Source organism: Dipodomys spectabilis, unplaced genomic scaffold (genome assembly GCF_019054845.1).
Source record: "Dipodomys spectabilis isolate Male_0828 unplaced genomic scaffold, ASM1905484v1 ptg000366l, whole genome shotgun sequence".
NCBI lineage: Eukaryota > Metazoa > Chordata > Mammalia > Rodentia > Heteromyidae > Dipodomys > Dipodomys spectabilis.
In genome coordinates this window covers 2,673,481-2,680,925 of record NW_024871043.1, presented here as the reverse complement: position 1 = coordinate 2,680,925, position 7,445 = coordinate 2,673,481, and positions in this window count along the sequence as shown.

The window sequence follows — 7,445 nt, the reverse complement described above, 5'->3', positions numbered from 1 at the left end:
TGCCCGTTGATACAATGTTTTTCAAAAGGTTCTTCAGGCCACAGTCAGTTGGTTCCAAGGTTATGTGTGGAATGCACGTGCACACACGTATTCACACGTGTTCATGCTCACTGCTATTCCCCTTTCTATCTCTCCTGATGCTCAGCCACCACCCCTGCCCTGGAGAACTCTGCTTCTCCTCTCCATACTTCCCCGACTGTCAAGCTGAACTTGGGATGCAATGTCCAGGCCCAGCTCCTGGAAGCTGGTTCTCCTTTGGGCCTGCGGGTGGGTGGTGGGTGATGTGTGACCAGCCGGAGACAGCTGAGTTTTGGTTTCACTGAGTGTTTTCAGGTTCACTCTTGATTATCATAAAGAATGGTAGCTTTCCATCTGTGATGGGGACAGCATTGCCTGAAAATAATCATAGTTAAATAAAAGGAGGACTGGGAATGGGGCTTAGTGGTAGAGTGCTTGCCTCGCAGGCATGAAGTCCTGGGTTCGATTCCTCAGCACCACATACACAGAAAAAGCTGGAAGTGGGGCTGTAGCTACTCAGGAGGCTGGGATCGGAGGATCATAGTTCCAAGCCAGCCCACCAAAAAGCTGGAAAGAGAGCTGTGGTTCAAGCAGTAGAGCCCCAGTCTTGAACGAAAAAAAATGAAGGGACAGCATTCAGATTCTGAATGAGAGTCTGAAAGAGAGAAAGAGAGACAGAGAAAGAGAGAAAGGGAGGGAGGAAGAGGAGAAGGAGGAGGAGGGAAGGCGGGGCTGGGAATGTGGCTCAGTGGTAGAGTGCTTGCCTAGCATGCATGAAGTCCTGGGTTCGATTCCTCAGTACCACATACACAGAAAAAGCCAGAAGTGGCGCTGTGGCTCAAGTGGTGGAGTGCTAGCTTTGAGCAAAAGAAGCTCAGGGACAGTGCCCAGACCCTGAGTTCAAACTCAAGAACAGGAAAAAAAGTTAACTAAATAGAAGGAACGTACATGAGGGGGAAAACGGTGCTGGAAAGGCTCAAGTTGCAGGCACCACGTCCATGGGAAATGCTCGTGTGCCCTGGGAGCCAGCCGTCCCCAGACACCAGGGCCATCCAGCCTGCTCCCCCACTTTTCCCCCAAGCTCCGGTCCTCCCCAGAGGGCTTTGTGCTTCTTCCGCCCACTCAGGCCGCTCCTCCTGAGGAGTACAACACCCTTGGCCTTATGCATCATCTTGGGGTCAGGTGGGGGATGGACATCAGGGCACCTGGCTTCTGTGGAACTAATTTCGTTTTCAGCCATCCAGGGCACTGGACACAGGCTCAGCCAATCAGAGCACACCTTTCCCAGACTGCCTACTGATTGGTTCAAGAATAGTCAGGTACTTACAACTGACCAATAAGAGCTTTTCCTTGTACCACGGTGGAGCCATGAGAAGCAGCTTGAGGTTCATTCAGTCAAAGCCAAAATAGAAGCCAGCAGACCTCGAATGATGGAGCCTTCGGAAGGAACCATGTGACCCCTTGACTCATCCAAGCCTGAGACTTCCTGTTTAAAACAATAAAGTAATTAATTCTTTTTTGTTGTTGTTTTGCTTTTTGCCAGGCCTGGGGCTTGAACTCAGAACCTGGGTGTTGTCTCTGAACTTTTTTGCTCCAGGCAAATGCTCTACCACTTGGGCTGTGGTTCCACCTCTCAGTTGTTTTTGTTTGTTTTGTTGTGGGTTTTTTTTTTTTTTTTTGTCGGTTGTGGGATTTGAACTCTGGGCCTGGGAGCTGTCCCTGAGCTTTTCAGCTCAAGGCAAGCGCTCTACCACTTGAGCTACAGCGCCACTTTTGGTTTTCTGGTGGTTCATTGGAGATAAGGGTCTCACGGACTTTCCTGCCCAGGCTGGCTTTAAACTGTGATCCTCAGATCTCAGCCTCCTGAGTAGCTAGGATGACAGGCATGAGCCCCTGGCACCCTGCTAGTGTTGTTATTTTTAACAATGGACTATTTCAGAGTGACAGGAAATCACTGCGAGTGTGTATCTGCTTAACTAGACTTGCTGAAGTTGGGGGCTGAGGTTGCTTCTTTCATCTGGTCCCCCAGCATCTGGCCCAAACAAAACGTTCATCAAGGGCTCCCTCAAGCCTCTTGTCTCTGGGCCCCACCAAGACCCTGATGTGTTTGTGGACTGACTGCCACATGCCCACGGTAGACAGTCCTGTTGACCAGGTATGAAAGGCCTCCGGGGTGGGGGAGAGCAGGGCGGGCCCTTCCCACAGGCTGACATTTCAGCCAGCCCACAGCTGAGCTGTCAGTTGCACGCCATAGCTGGTTACTCCATCGAATTTCCCCGGGCTGACCTTGGTAGTGTGGTGGGGAGACTGCTGGGGTAGGCCTGCTGACACCGCTGGCCCGCAGTGGCCCTGGAGATAGGAGGGGACAGCAAGGTGGTGTGCCTCCAGTAGCTCACAGGGGTCGGGGGGTCTGATGAGTGGGTATGGGGGGGGTGATGGGGAGAGCCATGCCGGCTCCTTCCCTGACTCTGGGGGTTCACCCTGGTCAGCCTAGCTCCTCAGGAGGCTGGGATCTGAGGATCATAGTTCCAAGCCAACCCACCAAGAAGCTGGAAGGAGAGCTGTGCTTCAAGCAGTAGAGCCTCAGCCTTGACTGAAAAACAAAAATGAATGGACAGCATTCAGATTCTGAATGAGAGTCTGAAAGAGAGAGAAAGAGAGAGGGAGGGAGGAAGAGGAGAAGGAGGAGGGGAAGGAGGAGGGGGGGGCTGGGAAGGTGGTTTAGTGGTAGAGTGCTCTCCTAGCATGCATAAAGTCCTGGGTTCCATTCCTCAGAACCACATACACAGAAAAAGCTGGAAGTGGCACTGTGGCTCAAGTGGTAGAGTGCTAGCCTTGAGCAAAAGAAGCTCAGGGATAGTGCCCAGATCCTGAGTTCAAGCCCCATGACTGGCGAAAGAAAGAAAGAAAGAAAGAAAGAAAGAAAGAAAGAAAGAAAGAAAGAAAGAAAGAAAGAAAGAAAGAAAGAAAGAAAGAAAGAAAGGAAGGAAGGAAGAAAGAAAGAAGGAAAGAAAGAAAGAAAGAGAGACAGAGAGACAGAGAGACAGAGAGACAGACGGAGAAAGAGAGGGAGGAAGAAGAGGAGGAGGGGAAGGAGGAGGAGGGGAAGGAGGAGGAGGGGGGGGGGCTGGGAATGTGGCTTAGTGGTAGAGCACTTGCCTAGCATGCATGAAGCCCTGGGTTCGATTCCTCAGCACCACATACATGGAAAAAGCCAGAAGTGGCACTGTGGCTCAAGAGGTAGAGTGCTAGCCTTGAGCAAAAGAAGCTCAAGGACAGTGCCCAGGTCCTGAGTTGAAACCCCAGGACTGGCGAAAGAAAGAGAGAGAGAGGGAGGGAGGGCGGGAGGGAGGGAGGGAGGGAGGAGGCCGGCCTGGGACTGTCACCGGGCAGGCCAGCATGTGGGCCGTGCCATTTCCTTAGGTGCTGGCTGCTGGTGGTAGTTCCCATGGCACTGGATCTGGTGCTGCCTGCCCCCGGGGGTGATGACTGTCTCTCTCTGGGGTCCTCAGAGCCTGGACTCCCCACCAGCCAGCGGGGCTGGACTCCAACACCTCAAGGGTAACAGAAGATGGGGGGCTCAGTCAACACCACACCTCCAAACACAACCCCAGAGCCACAGGCCTGGTTAGGTCCAGGCAAGCCCCCCGCCAGCCCTGTCCCGCTGGGGTCTGTGGGGAAAGATGAGGTGCTGGGAGCTCTCAGGGGAGCTATTTGGGTCTGATCAGGCCCAGGCTTGTGGGAGGAGGGTGGAAGAACAGCCCCCCCTCTTAGCTGTGACCTTTTGTGGGACCCGGCCTGGCTGACCCCTCCCCACCCCCACAGCGTGACCTGTCAGTAAATGTCTGGGGATTGGCGGTGGGGGTGTCAATATGTTGCTGAAAATGTGACCTTTCTGTACACGGAGAAACCCCAGAGGCTCTTGCTCGCTCTTTGAGGAAGGGAGTCTCTGCTGGAATGCTCAGCTGCCAGGAAGCCAGGTTGTTACGGTGCTACCGTGAATGTGAGGTTGGTGGGGGGGGAGAGGAGGGGACTGGAGACCCTCGGGCCAGGGATCGGGGCCCTGGGAGCACCCATGGGTGGGGACGCCCGTCCACAGACGCAGGTGGCGGCTGTCACTTAGATGGTGGTCCCAGGGGATCAATGGCAGGGTCATCAATGGAAGGAGACAAGTAGAGGAGGAGGCCACTCCCCGAGGACCTGGGAGGAGCGGGAACAGGGGTGAACCTGGAGGTCACTTAATTGGACATCCAGCTACTGACGGTGTGAACCATCTTGCCCAAGCCTAGCCCTGTGTGTGTGTGTGTGTGTGTGTGTGTGTGTGTGTGTGTGTGTGTGTGTGTGTGTGTGTGCCTGTCTTGGAGCTTGAACTCAGAGCCTGGGCACACTGTCCCTGAGCTGCTTTTTTTTGCTCAAGGTTGATGTTCTACCACTTGAGCCACAGCTCCACTTCTGGCTTATTTTTATTTTTGTGAAATAAGAATCTCGTGAGAATTCTATCTGGGTGGGCGGCTTCAAACCTCGATCCTCAGATCTCAGCCTCCTGCATAGCTAGGATTACAGGCGTGAGCCTGGCCCTCAGCCTATAGCTTTCGACCTGGAAGTGGGGGGGTACTAAATCGGTCCCTACTCACACAGAACTTAAGGTCACCTGTACAATCAAGAGCAACGTGGTGTGGCCCTGCCATGCTGGGTGAGAGCATGGCCTGCTCCATTTGGGGGGGAAATCACAAAACACTTCCTCCAGGAAGCAGTATCTAGGTTAAAATCCACCTTCAAACAGTCAACGCCAACCAGGCTTGGTGGCTTACCCCTGTAATCCTAGCTACTGAGTAGTTACTCGGGCTGGGTTGTGAGGTTCAAAGGCAGAGAAGTACATGAGAGACTCTTCTCTCCAGTGAGCCACCCAAAAGCTGGAAATGGAAGTGTGGCTCACGCGGTAGAGCACCAGCCTTCGAGTGAAAAGGCCAAGGGAGGGAGCTCCAGGAGCTCACAGTTGCCTAATTACTGTTCCCTGGTTGAACTGTAAATAAAAATACCAAAGAGGAAGCGAGGGAGGGAGGGAGGAAGGGAGGGAGGGAGGGAGGGAGGGGCTGTCTGGATTGTATTCTCCCCAGGGGACCACTTGGCTGAAGTTCAAGGTGATGGCCTTCCGGAGGGAGAGTGTCTTCAGGTACTCGCGTGACTCGCGTGGTGCCCCGTCCTGCCTGCACACTGTCTGCCACCCCTCAGTTCCCGACATTTCAAACCCCAGGACCACAGTGCCTTTGCACGTGCAGGTCCTTTTGCCGACCACCTTGTTCTCAGGACTGCCCCTGTCAGAACCTCAACCCATCCTGGGGATTCAGGACGCTACTACCACGTGCATTTCGTTCCTCTGGTACCTTGGTCTGCCTGTCTGTCTTACCGCTGTCTGTCCACCTGTCTGTCTATCTTTCTGCATTAGGAATGGGCTCCCAGAGGGCTGTCACTCTGTGTATGTTTCCGTGTATGTGGCCTGTGGAGCCCAAACGACCAAGTTCGAATCCCAACTCTGGCAGTCGCCTTGCGGTGTGACCTTGGCCAAGTCATTTACCCTCCCTGAGCCTCGGTGTCGTCCCTGGCAACCCAGGGACGGTAATGAAGACAGTGACAGCTGTGATTCTGGAGTTGCCCTTGATACGGAGGTGAGACCCTGTGTCTAAAATCCTTCCCAAGGCTGGGAACGCGGCTCAGTGGTAGAGTGATTGCCTAGCATGCATGAAGCCCTGGGTTCGATTCCTCAGGACCACATACACAGAGAAAGCTGGAAGTGGTGCTGTGGCTCAAGTGGAAGGGTGCTAGCCTTGAGCACAAAATCTCCGGGACAATGCCCAGGCTCCAAGACCAAACCCCAGGACTGGCACATAGATAGACAGACAGACAGACAGACAGACAGACAGACAGACAGACAGACAGACAGACAGACAGACAGATAGATAGATAGATAGATGTATGCTTAGAAAATAAAATCCTTCACACCCTGGTATGGAGGGAGAAGGTTTGCATACACCTCCTCTTCTTACCATTCCTTCTCTTGATCTGTCTGCAGTCCCTCAGTTCTAGAGCAGATTATAAGAATTGTGCCGGTTGTGGGGCTTGAACTCAGGGCCTCATTCTGCCCCTGAAGCTTCTGGGCCTAAGGCTAGTGCTGTACCACTTGAGTCACAGTGCCACTTCAGACTTTTCGGTGGTTCATGGGGCCTCACAGACTTTCCTGCCCGGGCTGGCTTTGAACCTTGGTCTTCACATCTTGCCTCCTGAGCAGCTGGGATTACAGGTGTGAGCCACAGGCTACGAAAGTCACTTTGAAGTAAGTCCAGAAGGAAAAGAAAGGAAATCTGCCTCCTTCTGGTGCGGGGGGTTGGAGGATCCGCTGGGTTGCTTGGGGACGGAGGCCCCCCCCCCACCATTCACTGGGGGGTGGGGAGCAGAATCTGCACCCAGTTCCTCAGCACAGCCAGGAAAACAGGAAACAGAGAAGAGGAAAGACACCACAGGGACTTTCTCTTTTCCTCCGGGCGGCCCCGTGGCCAGCTTCAAATCATTTATCAAATGAGTCAGCCGGGCAGGTGGGGTGTGTGAGCCGAACTGAGCCGAGCTGAGAAACATGGGCGCCTAGACAGACACCCCTTCCCCACCAGGGCCTGCCGGTGGCCCCGTACCCCTTTCTCCAGCCTGCTCTGTGCTTACAAACCAGACTCGGGTGGGGGTTCAAGCCCCCGCTTGACGCTTCCTCTCCTCCCCGGCTGCGTCTTCCCGTGTGTAAAGTTCTCTTGTCTGCGCTCCAGGAGCTTGGCCTAAAACGGGGTGTCACCAGGCTGCTGGCCACTTGAATTTTGTCCCCTGGTTTTCTTAATGTCTGAGCTATCGGATGCCTCGATTACCCCAGGACAAAACTCTCCAGAAAATGTATTAGCCTCTGTCCTGAGCAACTCCCCCCTCCTCATGGTTTGTGGGGGGGGGGGGGAACCCCATCCTTTTAGCACACTGTCCCCCAATTCTCAGAATGGCAAGGGGAGGTGCTCAGAGAGGGGACCCGTGGGGCACCCCGGGGCTCTGGCTGGCCCTGACCACCCCCCCCCCCCCCGCAGACCTGGAGCTGAGGCGGGACCCGGAAGGGCCTGGGGGTTGAGGGGGCCCCCTCGTGGGGTCTCCTCAGGCTCCTCTGTCTCTGAGCTCACAGGGGGTGCAGGGGACTTGATCACCTCTCAGAGCCTCAGTTTCCACCTCCGTGCCACCCTGCTGATGCTCTGAGGTCTGTGGGGGAGCAGGTGTCACCCCAAGGGTCCTAAATGGCGTCTTGGGTGACCTTCGCTGGCCCAGGGGAAGCTGGGGCGGGGCGGGGCGGGGCCTGCTCACCACATCCTCCTCCTCCTCCTCCTCCCTCTCCCTCCCTCCTCCCTCCC